General features: G+C 38.0%; 1 protein-coding gene across 8 annotated transcripts in view; it reads left to right on the top strand.

Annotated features, from left to right (window-relative positions):
* Positions 1-20,709, top strand: part of CLOCK (clock circadian regulator) — a 159,205-nt gene that overhangs the window by 37,610 nt on the left and 100,886 nt on the right. For 4 of the 8 annotated variants that reach the window (XM_070396399.1, XM_070396372.1, XM_070396434.1 and 1 more), the window contains one exon: positions 5,038-5,124. The exons of 1 other annotated variant lie outside the window; for it this stretch is intronic. The gene's annotated coding sequence lies outside the window, so the exon portion shown is untranslated. Of the gene's footprint in view, positions 1-5,037; positions 5,169-9,717; positions 9,758-12,734; positions 13,378-20,709 lie in introns of those variants that run through there. 3 more of the 8 variants (XM_070396391.1, XM_070396381.1, XM_070396423.1) reach the window with 3 other exon arrangements.

The following is a 20,709-nucleotide window of genomic DNA, read 5'->3' on the forward strand; positions in this document are numbered from 1 at the left end:
ATTGTGCGCAGGTACAGTCCCTAGGACAGGCCTGTGGTCAGGGCCATCTTCCCCAGCTGACTGCAGCTGGCCCCGCCCCCTGCCACCACCCATCCTGGTTCCCCGTTTGCCATCGGGCAATTGGAGCTTGCCGGCTCGGGGGAAGGACCAAGAGGTTGGTTGTTCCTGCCCGCTCGCCGGCCCTGCCCCCACCGCGGTCTCCCTCTGTGTGTGGGGAGACTGGTGGGGCGGAGGCCTTGGCCTGGCGCCGCCTGCATCCCCCACCCCCAGTTCCCCACTCGCCATCAGCTGATCGGAGCCTGCCGGCCAGGGGGAGGGACTGAGAGGTCAGCCATTCCCGCCTGCTTGCCAGCCCACCCCTGCCACAAGTTTCCCTCTGTGTGTGGGGTGACCGGCGGGGCGGGGGCCTTGGCCTGGTGCCACCCGCGTCCCCCGCCACCCACCCCCAGTTCCCCGTTTGCCATTGGGCAATGGGAGCCTGCGGGCCAGGGAAAGATACTGAGAGGTGGTCAGTGTGCCTCATAGTAACTGGTTGAGCGGTTGTTCTGGTCGTTCTGCTGTTAGGGTCAATTTGTATATTGCCCTTTTATTATATAGGATAGCTTATCACAGTCTACTGGTCAAGTCCACTTTGCCCCCCCTCCCATTTCTAGTATAATTGCTTTTTATATTTTCTCTTCATACAATGAGAACCATATTACACAGTGTTATACTTTTTGCTTTAACCTCAAAGATAATATAGAAGACTTAGGAGAAGGAAGGTCTATTGTATTTATCCATGTTCTTATTCTTTCCATTCTTCCTTTCTGATTTTCTAGTATTCCTTCTTTTATAATTTCCTTTATGTTTGAAGAACTTCCATGAATCATTCTTTGGCGGTAGGTCTACTGGTGGCAAGTTCTTAGTTTTCCTTCATCTGCGAATGTTTTCATTTCCCTCTGTCCTGAAGGATATTTTATCTGGATATAGGATTCTGGGTTGGCAGTTCTTTTCTTTCAGCACTTGAAAAAATGCTTCTGGATATCAAAAATATGAATATAAGTAGAAATTTAAAGTTTTCATTGACTGTGAACATAATGGTCTAAATGTTAAAACATTTTCTTCTAAATTATGATTACTATGAATACATCATAAATATTGGTTTGTTTTATTATAAACAGTTACTAAACATAAATATACCTTTTCAGAAGGGACTGCTTTTTCCATAGAATTTATGTATCCATGAATGAGTATTACACATGTTAGAATGAGACTGGTTCCAATGGAAATTAAAAATAAACAGAGATGTTTGGCCATTAGTAAGCGTGAGGTTTACAAAAGATTTATTCATAATTTTTTAAGTATATCATTTACAATAGAAATTACAGTATATTCCTTCCAAATTATATCTAACTAGAGTCCTGGTGCACAAAATTCGTGCACAGGTAGGGTCCCTAGGTCTGGCCGGCAATCAGGGCCGATTGGGGCCTTCCTGATGACTGCCAGGGCCTTCCTTCTGGCTGCCAGCTGGGGCCTTCCTTTGTGCTGCACTGTCCCCTGGTGGTCAGCGCACATCATAGTGAGCGATTGGTCTCCCGTTCGAACTCCTGCAGGGACAATTTGCATATTAGGCTTTTATAGATATAGATATATAGATAGATAGATAGGTAGATAGATAGATCCGTCCATGTAGGAATGAAAAACTGAGCAGAGTAATAATTGTCCAGGCAAAAAAACACATGGATTTACTGTGTCCAGTATTCTTTGGGGAAAAGTTAATAAAAATGTTTTTCAATAAATGTTCAAGAAAACACCAATCAGAAAGGATATATGCACCCCTATATTCATAGCAGCACAATTCACCATAGCTAAGATTTGAAAACAGCCTAAGTGCCCATCAGTAGATGAATGGATTAGAAAACTGTGGTACATCTACACGATGGAATACTATGCTGCTGTAAAAAAGTAGGAACTCTTACCATTTGCAACAGCATGGATGGAACTGGAGAGCATTATACTAAGTGAAATAAGCCAGTCAATGAAGGAAAAATACCTCATGATCTCACTCATTCATGGATAATAGAGACCATTATAAACTTTTGAACAATAATAGATACAGAGGCAGAGTTGCCTCGAACAGACTGGTAAACTACAGCAGGAAGGCCGGGGAGGGTGGGGGGGCAGAAGGGTTGGTAAGAGATCAACCAAAGGACTTGTATGCATGCATATAAGCATAACCAATGGACATAAGACACTGGGGGGTAGGGGAGGCCAGAGGATTGTCAAGGGCGGGGGAAAAAAAGGAGAAATATGTAATACTCTTTGTAATAATTTAAGCAATAAAAAAAAAGATAAAAAAAAGAAAACCCACTTAATTAAATCTTAATTTGAAAATAAAAAAAAAATGTTCAAGAGAGTGTAAAACGATTAACTTTGGTGTATATTACTTTTACTTGAAGATAGGCCTCTTTTCAACTCTTTGAAATCATGGAAAGTGATTGCTATAATGTACTAACTTCTTTCTCATTTCTCTGATAATGGGTAAAGTGCAGATCTTTAGTTCTAATTCAAGATGCTTCCCAGATCTTGAATTCTAAATAACTCTAGGTAACTCATGTAAGATGACTGGCCATAAGCTTTTTAATTGGGTGAACTAAGTTGTAGCTGTCTTCAATATTTATCATCACTGTTTTTATTAGATATCCTCTCAGGTCAGTTTCTTAATAAAAAATTTGTATTGGGGACAAAATATGTCATTTTTATTTATTTATTTATTTATATTTATTTATTTATTTATTTTTTAAAATATATATTTTATTGATTTTTTACAGAGAGGAAGGGAGAGAGATAGAGAGTTAGAAACATCGATGAGAGAGAAACATTGATTAGCTGCCTCCTGCACATCTCCCACTGGGGATGTGCCCGCAACCCAGGTACATGCCCTTGACTGGAATCGAACCTGGGACCTTTCAGTCCGCAGGCCGACGCTCTATCCACTGAGCCAAACCGGTTTCGGCAAAAATATGTCATTTTTAATATCAGGAATTGCCTTTAACAAAAATGTATGGGACAAGAAAAGACAGGACCACCTTGGCGATTCCATTAAAGGTTACCCTCCTTCCACAAATCATTATTTCAGATGATTTCTTTGGTCTTTTGGATGTTTCTGCATCTCAGGGAAGTGCATTATAGTGAGATTTTTAGATGTGTGAGCGTTATATTTTTATCTTGTGAACGGGAAGATAATTATAAAATAAAGTGTAGAAAAGGAGAGACCAGCGTGATGCTCTGACCTTGATATTAATTCTAGTAACTGGTTGGTAACTATGGAAATCAAAGATCTGAAAATTGTTCCCTTTAAAACCATCTGGCCCCATCTAAAGTCTGCTGGATTAAGGTTTAATCTTTCATCATTACATTATAGTCTTGAATCTTCTGCTGTGGAAAATTCATCTGCTTTTTATTTTCATAACTGTTTAATTCCTTTGAGGACCTTCATTATAGTGCATTGATTACTGCAATTTCTCTGTGTTCTTTGAGCAAGGATTCTTTTCCATTTTTCCTTAGTTTATTCCTCACTGGAGCAGTTTTTTATTCTTCCTCTTTGTTCACCTTTAACAGGTGATTTTTAAATTTATTCCCAGTCCACTCCCTTCAGGTTTTGATTTTTGTTGTTGTTATGCATCAGATTTTATCTGTTTGTTTTTTTTGTTTTGTTCTTCATTCATTAAAAAAACAGGATATGTTGTAAATATATAATTGCCACAGGGTATCAATCTTCATTATATTTCAACGACTAAAACTCCACTAGGGCAGGAATTTGGTGTTTCCCTCACCATTGGGTGTGTAGAAACTATCATAGTGAGTTATTGAAGGAGCAAGGAACAGACTTTCTCCATCTCTCTTCTTAATAGAAGCTCTAGTTAAAAAAGAAATAACCAAACTAATAAGTTGTAAAGTCTTTTATTTTTATTAATTGATAGTTTTCATAGTATTTTCCTAATAGCAAATTAAAATGCTTTTATATTGTGGTTAGAGGTGTTAACATTTCTGATAATTTTTGTTTTGATTAATAAAAATTAATGGTAATGTTTAGACTGTTTCAAAAATCATATACTGGAAATACCAGGTAATAGTACTTACCTCATAGTATGTTAGGAAGATTGAATTAGTTAATACGTATAAAGCACTTAGAACAGGGCTTCACACATAGTGAAGTGCTTGGTAACTATTAATTAGTCATTGGAAATGATACTGAGACTGATTTTTCCCCATCATTCTGCTGGAGGGCCCCTGATGGTCAGTTGATCAATACATCCATGCATAGGGAGGCTGGCTTTGTTGTCTCAGGGCAGTCTTTCCTCAGGCCCTGAAAGGACCCTCCACAAGGACTTTACCTCAGCTTCCTTCTCAAAGCCTTGAGGCTATGGGGCTGGGATGAGCTTCAGAATGGCAAATATTTTGTCAAGTGGTAAGGGTTTAAAATAGGCTCTGCTTTTCAGCCCTGTGTGACCACTTCATCTCTTACTTTCCTCCCTTGCCCATATCATCTCAGAGATGCCTTCTCTCATCCCTTTTCTTACTCTGAGCAGCCATACTGGACTTCTTTTTCTTCCACACTAATGCCATATTCCTCTGGCCCTTTGAACATGCTGTTCCTTTGGCTGAAATATGTTCTTTCTCTCCCCTCCCCCTTACTTTATTTGGCCAGATCCTACTCATGCTTGCATTAAGTGCTCCTCCATAAGGAGGCCTTCTTTAACATTTTCCACCAGACTGGTTTGCATATCTGCCATGCTTTCTCTTCACACCATCATGATTCTTAAAGCCTTTTATCCCATTTAGCATTGCCCTGTAGACTGAACTCCCTGAGTGTGATGGGATCTGACATGTTCATAGCTACATGTCCAATTCCTGGCACATATGAGACCCCAATTCATATTGTATACATGGATGGGGAAAAAATACTGGAGTATACTTAGAATTTGATTAGCATTATTTCCACAGCTGCCTTTGTTTTACAGAAGATTTATGTATTTATTTTTTTTTCCTGTAAAGCTGCCGAAACTTAGAAGCTGATTCTGTCACAGTGTAAGATGCCTTTGGAAAATTCTGCATTCCTCTTAGATGACTCTTTAGGACTTGGTGAGTTACACTAGATACCTTCAACCTTCATTTTGAGCTAAGAGGTATGCCATCTTTTTCTTCTTTCTTTCTCTCTTTCTTTTCATAATTACTGGGTATAATGAGGTTTGAAACCTGGCAAGGAGCATAGGACAAAGTATTATAAAAATATTTAGGGCATGATTTGTTACTTTCTTTGATAGCTTTTAATTACCTTAGAATTTTCATTCTTAGGAGTAAAAAGTTATTCATTCTACATGTAAAGTATTTTTAGCAGTTCCTGGAATTTTTCAAATTTACTGCTTAAAGGTAAGATTTATAACTTTTTGTTTATTTTTCTGAGATAAAGTAAGGTAATTCACAAATGACTAAAAAGTAGAATAAGAATTATTTCCTGTTGGATTTTAGGTTTAGATATAAAGAATCAGTTGATTAAGGTAAAAAAGGACCAGTTACCTACTGCAGCTTCAGCTTACAAGCAAGTCTTTCCATCAAGGATGTGCATACACGACCAATCCAGCCTGCTGCCTGTTTTAGTGTGGCCCGTGAACTAAGAATAGTGTTTACATTTTTAAATATTGAGAAAAATCTTAAAAGAAGAATACTACTTTGAACATGGAAATTATATGAAAGTCAGATGTCAGCATCTGTGAATAAAGCTTTTATTGGAACAGCTACTATTATTTTTTAATATATATATTGTGTATGGCTGTTTTCAAGCTATAGTGGCAGAGTTAAGTAGTTGAATCAGAAACCTTAGGCCCAGGAAGCCAAAAATATTTACTACGTGACCCTTTGCAGAATAAGTAGCTGACTTCTGCTCTACGTGGTTGGAGAAGTATTTTTTTAGATTGGATGCTAAGTTTTAAGAGATGAGTGGGAGGATATTAGAGGGAGGTGAGAATCAGTACCAACTTTCAATGACTTATTTATATTATTTATACCTTTATCCTGGAAAGTGTAATATATTCTAATTACATTGGCTTGTGTTGGTGTTTTAAAATAGAAAATAAAGAAAATTCTATTCTTCTGTTACTTTTCTTCTAAAATGAGAAAAAGAGAGAGGGAGAGAGAGAGAGAGAGAATTATTGTAGGACTCTAAGTTTTTTTACCAGGATTTAATGTTACCATAATATCTTAGGTTTTTAAAAGATTATTTATACCTTTTATACAGTTTCTTTTTCCTAATATATGGAGATTTCCTGTTATTTTTAAGTGAAAGTACTAATATATTTGGAAACTTGGTGACTCACTCACTGTTGGGGATGGAGGTACATAGTCCCTTTTGAGTCTATGAATAGCCTTCGAGGATAATCTTAAGGAGCTCTTCTGTAATGACAGAGACTGGTTAAGTTTTATATTTGGAGACAAAAGACTGTGATTTTAGTATTATCTTTCTTGTCCCTCTAGAGCACTTAATAGTTTTGTGACTTTGGAAACATTTACCACTCTGAATCCTAGTTGCTTCATTTTCAAAATAGGGGAAAATAATAATTGTTAAGACTTACTAAATTATAAGTTTCCTAAGGTAGGTATTATGCCTATTTTTTTTAACCACTAGATCCCCCTGTAGCTCTCACAGGCTTGGTACATAGTTGGCACACAATCAGTGTTTGTTGAGTGAAAGAACAAAATCGGTTGTAGTCCAATAACTATCTATATTCGATCACAATGATTGTAGTTTGTTTTTTAAAGGTTTGCTTATTGGGATTGGGTGATTTTGTTAACTATAGGAGAGAATTTTGTCGAAAACAGTGATTTCCTCTGGATTCATTCTTTATAGATAGTCATCAAATCATTGCCCAGATTTGTCTAAGTTGATTATATATTGTTATTTTTTTTGAAATCTTAAGAGACCAGATGAACCACTAATCCAAGAAATACCAATCTCAAAGAAAACTAGAAGTCTCCTCATTGTAAAGTTTTAAAATATATACCTACTAAAAACACTCTTGGATAGGAATACATATATTCTCATCTAAATCTTCTGAAACTTTTTTCTACTCTTCCAGTGAACCTCACCCGAGGATATGTTTATTGATTTTAGAAAGAGAGGAAGGGGGAAAGAGAGAGAAACATTGATGCGAGTGAGAAACATTAATTGGTTGCCTCCCATACGTGTCCCAACCAGGGATTGAACCCTGTGCCCTAACTACAACCTTTTGGTATATGGGTGATGCTCCAACCAACTGAGCCACCAACCCAGAGCTGAACCTCTTTTTTTTTAAATGAAGCTTTCCTATATATTTTGCTCAAGATTACCCAACTTTTAAAATCTTGCCTTGAAGAATATCTTGTGAAGATAAGATGATTTAAAAGGTATTTAGCTGAAGACAACTGTTCTAAATTAAAGGAGTTCAGGGAGATATGACAGCCAAATGTGTAGTATATGACTCTGGACTGGATCCTCTACTGGAGGAGGAAGAAAACCCTAAAGGACTTTATTTGATCAATTAAAAAATTGGAGAGTAGGCATTAATTAAAATATTTTACAATTTAAAAATATTTTACAATTTTTAGGTTTCCTGAAGTAACTATGCTATGGTTATTTAAGAGAATGTCTTTATTTGTAGGAGGTACACATCGAAGTACTTAGACGTAAAAGGGCATGCTATATATAACTTACTCTTAAGCGGATCAAAAGATATGCTTATATATGATAAAGAAAATGATGAAAATGCTAAAAATTGGTGAATCGGGATAAAGTATATATAGGAGTTCTTTGAACTATTTTTATTACCTTTCTGGAATTTGAAATTATTTCCAAGTAAAAAGCTTAAAGAGCTGTCTTTAGCAGTTACCAAAGAAACCCCTGGAAATTATGTCCAAATACTATTGCTTTTAAATTATTTACTTCCATTAAAAATACACTTGTAGGCTGGCCGGTGTGACTCAGTGATTGAGCATCGACCCAGGAACCAAGAGTTCATGGTTCAGTTCCTTGTCAGGGCATATGCTCAGGTTGCAGGCTAGATCCTCAGTAGGGGGTGTGCAGGAGGCAGCAATCAATGATGTTTCCTCCTTCATCAATGTTTCTACCTTTCTCTCCCTTCTCTTTCTAAAAAAAAAACAAAAAACAAAAAACAATTTAAAAAAAAACATATCCAAAAATACACTTATATTCCACCCTGGCCGGGTGGTTCAGTTGATTGGAGCATCGCATTGTACAACTAAAGGTTTGGGGTTCAATTCCCAGTCGGAGGCACATACGTAGGTTTCAGGTTCCATCCCCCGTTGGGGTGCATATGGAGGCAATCAATCAATGTTTCTCTCACAGACATGTTTCTCTCTCTAAAATAAATAAAAACAATCCCTTGGTGAGGATTAAAACAACCACAAAAAAAACCCCCACAAGCTTACAAAGTTTTTAAAAAAGTACACTTATATTCCTTGTGTTTATTTTTTAGAGTATTTTCACACATACTCTGTTTACATGGTGGTGCTGTTATTGAGCAATGTTTTTTGTTGGGTGTTTTGTGATTAGCCATTTTGTCATCAGTGCAGGTGCTCTGTTTTATGTCACTTCACTAGATTTAATAAGTTTATAACATAAATAACATTAAACAGATTTAGTTATTTTAGAATAATGGTGTAGATAAAATGAAATAGAACTTTGCAAATGTAAAAGCTGCTATACAAAGATAATATCTTTATAGTAACAGTATTCTTGCAGATTATTTCATCAGTTATTTTAATCATAAGATCATAGTTAAATGCCAATTGGTGTAATTTAGAACTTCAAAAAATTTTAGGTATAGTCTATTTAATTTTCATCTATTCTGTACTTTTCTTCACTTCAGCTCGTTTCATTAAAAATCTGTTAAGTCTTCCCTTAATTCCATAAATACATTGTTCTTAAAAGTGTATCTGGTTTTATTTATTAAATTTAATTTTTTATATTTTGAAGGAAATTCAAGAATAAGGATATATTATAGTGTTTCTCAAAATGGTATTAATAAATGCAGTTACTTTTTAGCATTTATTTTGTGCTATGCATCATGTTCTAAGAACTTCACATTTAATAGTTTATTTCCACAACAACCTTATGATGACACCTTGCCTTGACTTACTCTTTTCAATTCAAGCTAAAACTTAGATGCTAAACCTCAGAAGCTTGATTTTCTTACCTTTTTTGCCAAATACAAACTATAGGAACTAGTGTACTGGACCTTAATACAGAAAAATTCATCAATTGTATTTACTTTAAGAAAAAATACTATCTTAGAATTTTCTGGTTTGTGAATATGGGATAGTTTTAACTTCAGGCTAGACTTTTTATTGCTCTCATAATATCGAAAGGATCCACATCAAGACAATTCTTCAGTAATTATATTGAAAAAGGAAGTAAATGTGACTTTTTGTAACCCAACTAAAAGGCAGACTGAAGTAGAACCTATTTCTATTAGAAACTTCATTTTACCGACAAGCAAAATAACCAAAAAATTCAAAATTAAAAATGAAGGGACTGATAATAATGCCAACTTTAAACAACTTTGAATGAAAACATGCATATTATGAAGTGCATAAATTCTGAGTATCATTTTGATGAAATTTTATGAAGTCATTCTTTAACCAATACCAAGATCAAGATATAGAACATTTTTATCAATCCAGGAGCCTTCTTCATGCCTCCTGACATCACGCTCTCTGACAGGTAACTTATTCTGCGTTCATTAGTATTTATTCATTAGTATTGTCTATTTTTGCACTTAGTATCTGTTTTTATTTGATAATCTTGTTTATGCAGTCATCTATGTTGATTCATATGGCAACAATTTTTCTTTTTTCATTGCTTTGTAATAGCATCATTTGTATGTATACACCACAGTTTATTTCTTTATTCTACTGTTGATGGACATTTAGATAATTTTCAGTTTTGGGCTATTATGAACAATGGTGCTGTAAATATTCTTGTGTGTCTTTTGGTGTACATATATGTGCATTTCTGTTGGCTAAATATTCAAGAGTGAAATTGCTGGGTTAGGGTATTTCCCTACTTAGCTTTAGTAGATTCTCCCAGTTTTCTAAAGGGGTTGAGTCAATTTACATTGCCACCAGCAGTATACAAGAGTTCTTATTGATCTATATCCTCACCAATACTTGAAATTACTAGTGTTTTTAATATTAGCTCTTCTATATATGTAGTAAAAATTTTGTAGTTTTAATTCATAACTCCCTGATACCTTCAAAGGCTTAGTAGATGTTTATATACTTGTTGACCATTTGGATATCTGCTTGAGAAATGCCTGTTAATGTCATTTGCCCATTTTTCTATTGTGTCTGTCTTTTTAGGAATTCTTTATCTGTTTATAGAATAAGGTTTTTTTTGTTGGATTAAGTATTAAAATTCTTCTATTTCTTCACTCTTAATAGAATAGCATGTCTTGATTAATATAATTTCTTATTTTAAAAAAGTCCATTTTAACAAAGTATTCTTTTATGGTGTTTTTTGTGTGTTTTATGAAATCTTTACCTATCCCCAAACCAAGAAAATATTCGTATGTTTTCTTCTATAAACTTAATTGTTCTAACTTTTATATTTAGGTTTATGCATGGTATGTGGTAGGATTCATGGTTCATTTTATTTTCCATATGGAAATCCATTTGGTCAAGCATTATTTATCGAAAAGACTATCCTTTCCCTAGTCCCTTTATTGTAAATCAGGTGACTCTAATAATTTGTGGGTCACTTTTTGGACTCTTCTCTGTTTCATTGGTCTGTTTGTTCTTGTGCTAGTACAATACTCTTTTAATTAGTGTAGCTTTAAATCTTTCTGCTTTGTTCTTCATAACTGTGTTAGTTCTTTTTGGTACTTTAAATTTCAGTAAAAATTTTATACTCAGCCTATCAGTTTCCCAATAAACAACCAAACCCTGCTTAATATTAAACTTGTTTAATATTATTATTTGTTATTTATTATTATTATTAACTAGCTTAATATTGAATCTGTAGATCAATTTGGATGTATTGACATCTTTCAGTATTGAGACTTTTAATACATTAATCATGGTATATAACTTGATATATTTAGGCCTTTAACGTTTTCTCTCAGAAATGTTTTGTTATTTTGTGTGTAGACTTCTTATACATCTTTTGTTAATTTTTAAAGGTATGATAGTGATAACTGGTTATGTTTTTTAGAAGTCCTTATAATTTGTAGATCATACTGGAGTTTATACAGATGAAAGGATATAATTTTTGGGATTTGCTTTTAATAATGCAAGGGGAGATAGTAAGGAATGGGGAAGGGGCAGAATAAATGAAATAATATTGTCCATGGTTTGATAATTGTTGAAAATGGGTGATGGGTATATAGATTAATAATTTTATTACTCTTTATTTTTTTATATGTTTGAAATTTTCAATAAAAACATGTATGGTTGGTTTTCTTTTTGTTTGTTTTTCTTTTTGTTAATCCTCACCTGAGGTTATTTTTCCATTGATTCCATTGATTTTTAGAGAGAATGAGGAGAGACAGAGAAAAACATCAATGTGAGAGAGACATATTGGTTGGTTGCCTCCCACATGGTGCCCCGACCAGGGCTGGGAATCAAGCCTGCAACTGAGGTGTGTGCCCTTGACTAGAATTGAACTCGGGACCCTTCAGTCCAAGGATAGGCCAATGCTCTATCCTCTGAGCCAACCGGCTAGGGCAAAAATAGGTTTTTAAAAATGTAATGACTGCAGTAGATTGAAATATATATTTATATAATAATCCAAAAGTTCATAATAATACTTTTTCAAAAAAACCTTCGTAGGTAACCAGTTCATTACTCTGAAAACTATTGGTAAATGAAAGAATCAACTATTTATTCTTTTACTGCACAAATTATATTTCAAGGTAACTAAATAGTTAGGAAGAAAGGTTACCATTATAGAAGAATCACAGCTAATAAGAATTGCTGGGAGAATGATTGGATTAGAAACTCACCACAGCACACCCTGTAGTAAAATTAGGAATCTAGATAATGATCAAAGACTACTAAAGCCTTTAGGTAAAAGTCTGTTGGGAAATGGACATAATTCAATTAATAGCCAAAATGGAGTAAGCCTTTCTCTGTGACTGATTGGAACTAAAAACTGTCAGGAGTTACGAGAGGAGAAGTGGGGTTGGGGGTGGGTAGTAAAGGGGGTCAAATACATGGTAACAGAAGGAAATTGGACTTTGGGTGGCAAATACACATTGCAATATACAGATGATATAGAATTGTACACTTGAAATCTATATAATTTTATTAACCAGTGTCACCGCAATAAACTGTCAATAGAATACAAAAACCATGTAAAGACTCTGAAAGTTAATAGTGGGCAAATTGAGAAAGGAAGTCATAACTTGAAGAATAGTCTGTATAATGGTGAGTGTACCATTTTGATCTATGTCCCAGCTTTGACCAAATGGGCTAAATTGTAGATCTACACAAATTAGTATAGCAATTATCAAAAACTCCAAGAAAAAACCCTATTTCTAGACAGAGGACAAGGAAAGGGATCTTTTCTTTTGCTCTCTCAAGTCTACCCTGAGACCATCTCCACCTGTAAGCAATGTTGCATTGCCATGGTGGCACAACTATTTAAAACTCTGAGAGAAAATAATTTCTCTGGCCAGAGGAATTGGGAAAGAGGCCCCTGGAAACAAGAGCATGCTGGGGGAACCTCAGAGAAAAGAGAGCTGATATGAGAGGATATTCCCTCATGGTGAATATGAATCCACAGAAGTTCCACCTCACACATAAACTACACATGCACAGAACCGACTTAAAGCAAAGACTAAGAGAATTGAACTATACTAGTAACATAAACTACTGTTCAAATCTCAGATTTGCCTCTGAGTGATGCTCACAAAGGATAAGCCCAAATAACATACTAAAGACTTTGAAAATTGAACTGACATTGGAACTACCACTCACAGAAGGCAATATAGTACTTCCAGTCTAAACTTAAAAAAAAAAAAATCATCAAATTCTTCAGAAGATGTTAATAGAATTTAGAATTTTATAACCTGATTTTCAGAATGTCTAGGATATAATCTCAAATTACTTGACATAAAACAAAAAGGGAAATCTGACCATTTTTTATGGGAAAAGACAATGAACAGATGCCAACTCTGAGATGATCCTGATGATGGAATTATCTGAAAAATACTTTTATTTTAAAAAATGTTTTTATTGATTTTTAGAGAGGAAGGGAGAGGGAGAGGGAGAAGCATCAATGCTGAGAATCATTGATTAACTACCTCCTGCATGCCTCACACTGGGATCAAGCCCTCACTCCAGGTATGTGCTCTGACCAGGAATCGAACCATGACCTCCTGGTTCTTAGGTTGACATTTAACCATTGAACCATGCAGCCCAGGCATCAGAAAAATACGTTAAAACAACTATTATATCCATGTTCAATGAGATAAAAGTAAACACTTTTGACATGAATGTAAAGATCTCTGAAAACTAGAAAAAAGAATCAAATGGAAAGTTCAGAACTGAAAAATACAATTGTATATGAAATACATATTAACTGCATGGGCTCGGTAGCAGGCTTGAAGATAAATCAGTAGAAATTTCAAATCCTGTGTCTTCTGTATCAAGGTTATACCTCTGCTCTATAATACTTGATAAAAGTCTCAGCTGTACCCTGTGAAACCTAGCCATAGGCCTTCTGGCTGTGAATTTTTGTTCCATTTACACATCCTCTTTTATTCATAATTACTACTGCATACTTACATGCTGCAAAGAAGAGGGGTCTGTGCCATTTGAGCCCATTTCTCTTGTTACTCCACCGATCCAGATAGGGTCTTGGCCTGTCCTTTTTCTACACCTTTTCATTTCAGATAAGGATCAAGCACATCAGTCAGTGGGTTAAAAATAATAGTCAGTTAAGGGATAAACATACCCACAAATATTTGAAAGCTTTGAAATAGGGATAGAGAGATAAGTAAGTAGAAGTGGGTAGCATAGATATATGTCATATATTGCAGAATTTTAAAGGAAATAAAATTTATCTTAAATATAAATGTAGATAAACTGATAACTTTGGTGAAGAGGAAATGCTATACGGTTGTTTTCTGAATAATCTGTGGTTCAAGATGCATCTGAACTTAATTGAACTAGTTTTCAGTTGGTCGGGAACTTGTTTGGCCTATTTGGCTGCACAAAAGCAACATGGCAGTTTACCCAAGTTAAATAGGTCAGACCAACTGTCATTTTATGAAGGGATTATACTGCAAAACTTAGAGGAATACTTAAAAATTGATATGTTTTAATGGTACTTTATATGGATCTGGTGGTCTGATTGACAAAGTTATATAAAATGTCAAAAATTATCATTATATTAATACATATTAGTTATAAACTACTAGATATCTAATAAGCTATCCTAAGTCTAGTATTTTCATAATACTACTTAATTATCAAATTTCTTAACAGGTCCCTGGAGATTTATAGTACTAATGAAATTCTGAGAATATGAATATTTCATATTCATTCTACCTCCCCCTTCTTTTTTCTGGAGATCCATCTCAGAAATTTACAAACACTTGACTTTTTAAAATAGACTGTGATTTAATTAATCTTGTTTGGATATCTGTTTGACACTTACAAGTTATGCCATTTTTGTATATTCTCTAGCGCATTAAGTAGTGGTCCAAAGGGAAGTATGCTGTAATAGTCATTTGGACATTAAATTAAACAAATGTTTTGCCATTCAGTAAAACATCCATAGAGCTTGTTGCTGCCATATAGCAATAAATTTAGACTTCAGTTGCAGTTGAACTCATGTTTCTGGAATTATTATCCACGTTGTTTTTCAATTCCATTGAAGAAACATGAAAGGAAAAAATAGTTCAGAAGTTACAAGCTTACTGGCATGGTGGCATATTTTTTTATCTATTGATAGGTCAAATTATTCTTTGCTCTTCCCCACAAGATACTTTATTTTGTCTTCACCAAAGGGAAAATTGGGTCATGGTATATGGTAGGCAGATAATGGCCCTTCAAAGATGTCTATGTCCTAATTTCCAGAACCTGTAACTATGTTATGTTACATGGAAAAGAGGAATTAAGGTTGCTAATCAGCTGACCTTAAAATGGGAAAATTATTTTGATTCTCTGGGTGGGCCCAATGTAATCACAGGGTCTTTATGAGGTATGTGGGAGACAGAAGAGATTGCAGCCAGAGAAGGGTATGGCCTGCTGCTGGCTTTGAAGATGAGGAGGGGCACCTCTAGAAGCTTGAAAAGGCAAGGAAACAAGATTTTTTGCTAAAGTTTCCAGAAAGGAATGCAGCTCTACAAACACCTTGAGTTTAGCCCAGTGAGACCAGTGTTGGACTCTGACCTTTGGAACTGGGAAATAATAAATTTGTGTTCTTTCCATTAAGTTGATAGTAATTTGTTATACCAGCCATAGGGAACTAGTACACAGTATCTCTGTTTAGTTTTCCACTAACAATATGAATTTTACATATTGATTAATTGAATCCTGATGTGAATGACAATGTGATTTCCTGAGATCAATTCTAATCTACACTAATAAAAGAGAAACATGGTAATTGGCGTACGACCGCTACCCTTCCCATTGGCTAATCAGCGTATCCTTATGCAAATTAACTGTCAGCCAAGATGGCGGCCGGCAGCCATGCACTGAAGCGAGCAGGGAGGCTTGCTTCCTCCAGTGACTGCAAACTCCAACGTTCCCCGCCTCACTTGCCGGCCTCTCAACTGCAACTCTAAGCAACTATTACTATGTTGCAAATAAGAAGCTAAACAAAACCCGCTTTCAATCAGCCCCGGACCGCAACATTGTATCCATGTTTTCAGCAGCGAGGCCTCAGAGCTAAAGCTGGCTCAGAATAAAAAAAAAAAAAGAAAACAAGGAGCGGTTGGGAGCTTTTAGTCAACTGCCAGCGGGGAAAACAGCCCTCAGCCCCTCAGCCAGCCTGGCCAGGCAACCCAGTGGGGACCCCCACCCTGATCCAGGACACCCTTCAGGGCAAACCAGCCGGCCCCTACCCGTGCACCAGGCCTCTATCCTATATAGTAAAAGGGTAATATGCCTCCCGGCACCGGGATCAGCGGAGCAGCGAGGCTCCCGGCACTGGGATCAGCGTGACAGGGGGAGCGCCCAAACCTCCTGATCAGCCCTGCGGCTCTGTGAGTGACAGGGTGAGGCGCCCCAACCCCCTGATCGGCCCTGCTCTGTGTGTGACATGGTGAGGCGCCCCAACCCCCCGCCCCCATGGACCCTGCTCTGTGTGTGACAGGGTAGAACCATAACCTCTCCATCGGCCCTGCCCTGAGTGTGACAGTGGTGGCGCCCCAACCCCCTGATCGGCCCTGTTCTGTGGGTAATAGAGGGTGGCGCCCCAATCCCCCTCCACGGGCCTCGCTCTGTGTGTGACAGGGTAGAGCCATAACCTCCCCATTGGCCCTGCCCTGAGTGTGACAGACAGGGTGCAGCGCCCCAATCCCTTGATCCGCCCTGCTCTGTGTGTGACAGGGGGCGGTGTCCCAGCTCCCCTATCGGCCCTGCTCTGTGAGTGACAGGGGGGAGCTCCTCAACCCCCTGATGGGCCCTGCTCTGTGAGTGACGGGGGGGCTCCTCAACCCCCTGATGGGCCCTGCTCTGTGAGTGACAGGGGGCAGCGCCCTAACCCCCTGATTGGCCCTGTTCTGTGAGTGACAGGGGGCAGCGCCCCAACCCCCTGATCGGCCCTGCTCTGTGCGTGACAGGGGGTGGCGCCGCAACCTCCCCATTGACCCTGCCTTGAGTGTAACAGGGGGCGGTGCCCTAACCCCCCAATCAGTCTATCCTAAGCGTGACTGAGGGTGGCATTGCAACCTCCTGATCCGCCCTGCTCAGTGCATGATGGGGCGGCGCCCCAACTCCCCAATTGGCCCTGCTCTGAGCCTGACCAGGAGCTGCACCTAGGGATTGGGCCTGCCCTCTGCCTCCCGGGAGCAGGCCTACGCCAGCAGGTCATTATCTCCCGAGGGGTCCCAGACTGTGAGAGGGCACAGGCCGGGCTGGAGGACCGCCCCCCCCCCCCCCCGCCCCGAGTGCACAAATTTTTGTGCACCGGGCCTCTAGTCCTAAATAATAGAAGGCCAATATGCAAATTGACTGAACGGCAGAATGACCTGTCACTATAATGTGCACTGACCACTAGGGAGCAGATGCTCAATGCAGAAGCTGCCCTGTGGTGGTCAGTCTGCTCCTATAGGGGGAGTGCCACTCAGCCAGAAGCCGGGCTCATGGCTGGCGAGTACAGCAGCAGTCATGGGAGCCTCTCCTGCCTCCATGCCAGTGCTAAGGATGTCTGACTGCCTACTGCGGGTAGCAGGCCTAGGCTGTCAGACATGCCCCGAGGGCTCCTGGACTATGAGAGGGCGCAGGCTGGGCTGAGGGACCCCCTCCCCCAAGTGCACGAATTTTGTATATTATATTAAGAAGTCATTTATGTTGATAATATGTTGGGCACTAATGGGCAGACCTTTGTTTACTAGGGACCTTTATTTTCTACTTCATGGGAAGGGTGATAAGTACAAATTTAGTGTGGCTAGAAAATAGGTAGTATGTGTACAATGAGGGTACAATGAGAGATGAAGCTTGAAAGGAAAATTGGTGCCTTGTAATATGGCAAAACAAGTGATCTCCAAAAGCCTTGATTCCCCTCCATATGTTCTTCAATGTTTGTATTATTTGTGTCTATATTAGTAAATGATATAGTTGAAATTATAAAAAGTTTATGTGAGCACGACTTCAGCTATATTAGAATTGTAAGCAGCCATTGCATTTTGCCATGGAATGGCTTATCTGCATTATAAACACTCTATAGCAAAAAGGAAGAGTAGCATTTAGAAGACATGAAAAAGAATTAAGCATCTCTAAGTGTGATGAGTAACTTGACCAACAGAGACTGTTACTATCTGATATTTTTCCCTGATCATCTCAGATCAACTTAACTTGCTCCTTTGTGCCTTATATGGGATGAGAAACTGTGAGGGCCCAGCAAAGATTAGAAGGCTAGGATAGGTTAAAAAAAAAAAAAAGACATGCCCAGCTAGTGTGGTTCAGTGATTGAGCATCAACCTATGAATCAATAGTTCACAGTTCAATTTACAATCAGCACATGCCAGGGTTCCTGGTTCGATCTCCAGTAGGGGGTTTGCAGGGGGCAGCCTATCAGTGATTCTCGTTGTTGATGTTTCTCTCCCTCCCTCTCCCTTCCCTTCTCTGAAATTAATAAAAATATATACATTTTTAAAACACTTTTTTTAAAAAAAAGACATAAACTAGAGCTATATTGCCAATTTTAAAAAAGTCTTGTTTATTTTTGTGGTTTTGAATCAAGCTGATTACATGTTATATTAGCTTGTATGAGGTAAGGTGCTTGAAACTGAGAGTAACTCCAGGGGAATGAATAGGAGATAGGATGGAGCACAGGATTGCTGGAGGAGATGAGGACAAGGAACTGACTGGTCAAGATATTGGGAGGATTATTTATGTAGATATTAAAATCCAAAAACGGTGACAAAAGAGGTTTTGGAGAGAGTAATAGCCTTTGGGGAATAAAGGGCTTGTTCTGGGATTTATGAGCAGTTACAATAAGGAGAGGATGATAGCTGATAAGTCTGGAGACTTATAAGAGTCAAAGCTGGAAATTTTAGGGAAGGGAGAAAGAATAACTTAGAAATGATAATGAGGAATAAGGAAGTCTATCTCACCACCAGGGCCTAGTCATATGGGACATAGCAGAGAGAAAAAAAGCCATCATTTGAAAGGATGGAGCTTGAGCAGAACTAGAGGAGAGTGAGATTTCCATTTGTGCAAGAAAGGTGAAGAGAGTGTGCAGCAGTACTATTGAAGGAATAGTATATTTTGCTAATGACATACTGTGAGTTCCAGAGGACACTGTTAAAGGATTTTGGAAATCTAGAAAGGAAGGGGAAATGAGCCAATTTAGGGATATACAGAGTATATAGGGATATACAGAGTATATAAGGACAAGAGTCCAGGTGATGCGGAATAACCTGGGAGTCTTGGGGCCCTCCTGGTGACTGATATAAAAGGAAAGTAGGGCATAATGGGATTGGTCTTGATGGTTTTCTAGGCAGATTATTGTAAATATTGAGAGAGAGGATTTGGGAAAGGCAGATTTAACCAAGGTTTGCCAGAGATTTTGGACCTGTATTAAATTTCTATCGCTGCCATACCAGTTATCACAAACAGTACAGATTTATTAGCTTACCGTCCTACAGATCAAGTTATGCATGGGTCTCACTGGGGTAAAATCAAGGTGTCAGAAGGGCTGCATTTCTTATTGGAGGCTTCAGGGGAGAGTCTGTTTCCTTGTGTTTTCTTTTTTTTTTTTTCCCTTTATTGAATAAGATATTACAAATGTGTCCTTATCCCCCCAATGTCCCCTCATCCCCTTAATCCTGCCCTCACCCTCACCCTCACCCCCTGTTGTCTACATCCATCACTTATGCTTATATTCGGCTTTCCAGGTTCCTTGGCTTGTGATCACCATCTTTCACTTTCAAAACCAGCAACATTGCATCTTTGCGACCCTCTGTCTGTCTCATATATCTCTCAGGAAAGGCCCTCTACTTTTAAAGACTCATGTGATTACATTGGACCACCCAGACCAGCAGTCGCCAACCTTTCGGAGTGGTCTGTGGACCCCTGGCTGGCGACCGCTGACCCAGACAATCCAGGATAATCTCCTCAAGATCTTTAACCTTAATCACATCTGCAAATCCTGTTTTGCCATATAAAGTAACATGTTCCCAGGTTTCAGGGATTTTGGCCTGGTCCTTTTAGTGAGGCCATTATTCTGCCTATCACAGATTCCGTCCTTTCTTCCTGCTGATATTAGCATAGAGGCCTGGTTCAGGATGTAGTTCTGTGGTGGTGTAGATTCAGGGTAATGGTACCTGGTTCACTGTGAAGTTCACTCTCACTCTCAGGCTTCGGCTCTCCCTGAACCTTCTGTAGGGCTCATTTGAGGCTGGGGACAGGCTCACGCCTCAGTCTCATCTCTGAAAAAGGAATGAGATGTTCATGTGTTTTGGTGGACCAGATCAGTCTATTAAATGAATAGGGAGCTCAGGCATTATTTGAAGAAATACATTAGTTGAGTCATTGTAATAGTCTTATATGACACTAAGAGAACTGTATTAATTTTTCAGTTTTTGTTTATTAAATGAGGCTTCAAAATTTTACCTTGCATCTAGACATTTGACAGGCTACAGTTCTGGTATCATTTGATGTGTTTGTCTTGAGCCAGAGCTTTCTTCAGGAGTCTTAGTTCCATGAGACATTGGTATGGGTTGTGTTTCTTGTTCTGTCAATTTTTAATTTAAGTTGGTCTTAAAAATTACTATGGAGTCAAGAATGATTTTCACCATGCTAATATTTTATATCCATTGTAGAGGTAGGCTAATGTTCCCATTTAGTATTGAATTGAGAATTACTGTTTAATTTCATCTTTACTCCTATATTAAACAATTAATTTTAAAAGTATTTAGGTATTCACAAGTTAAAATTGTTCTCAGAAATAATTATATTTTTAGCTATACTACAAACAGTTAATCTGCAGAAGCAAAGTAG

Source organism: Myotis yumanensis, unplaced genomic scaffold (genome assembly GCF_028538775.1).
Source record: "Myotis yumanensis isolate MYYU_CA2020_CCGP unplaced genomic scaffold, mMyoYum1.0.hap1 SCAF_1, whole genome shotgun sequence".
NCBI classification, from domain to species: Eukaryota; Metazoa; Chordata; class Mammalia; order Chiroptera; family Vespertilionidae; genus Myotis; species Myotis yumanensis.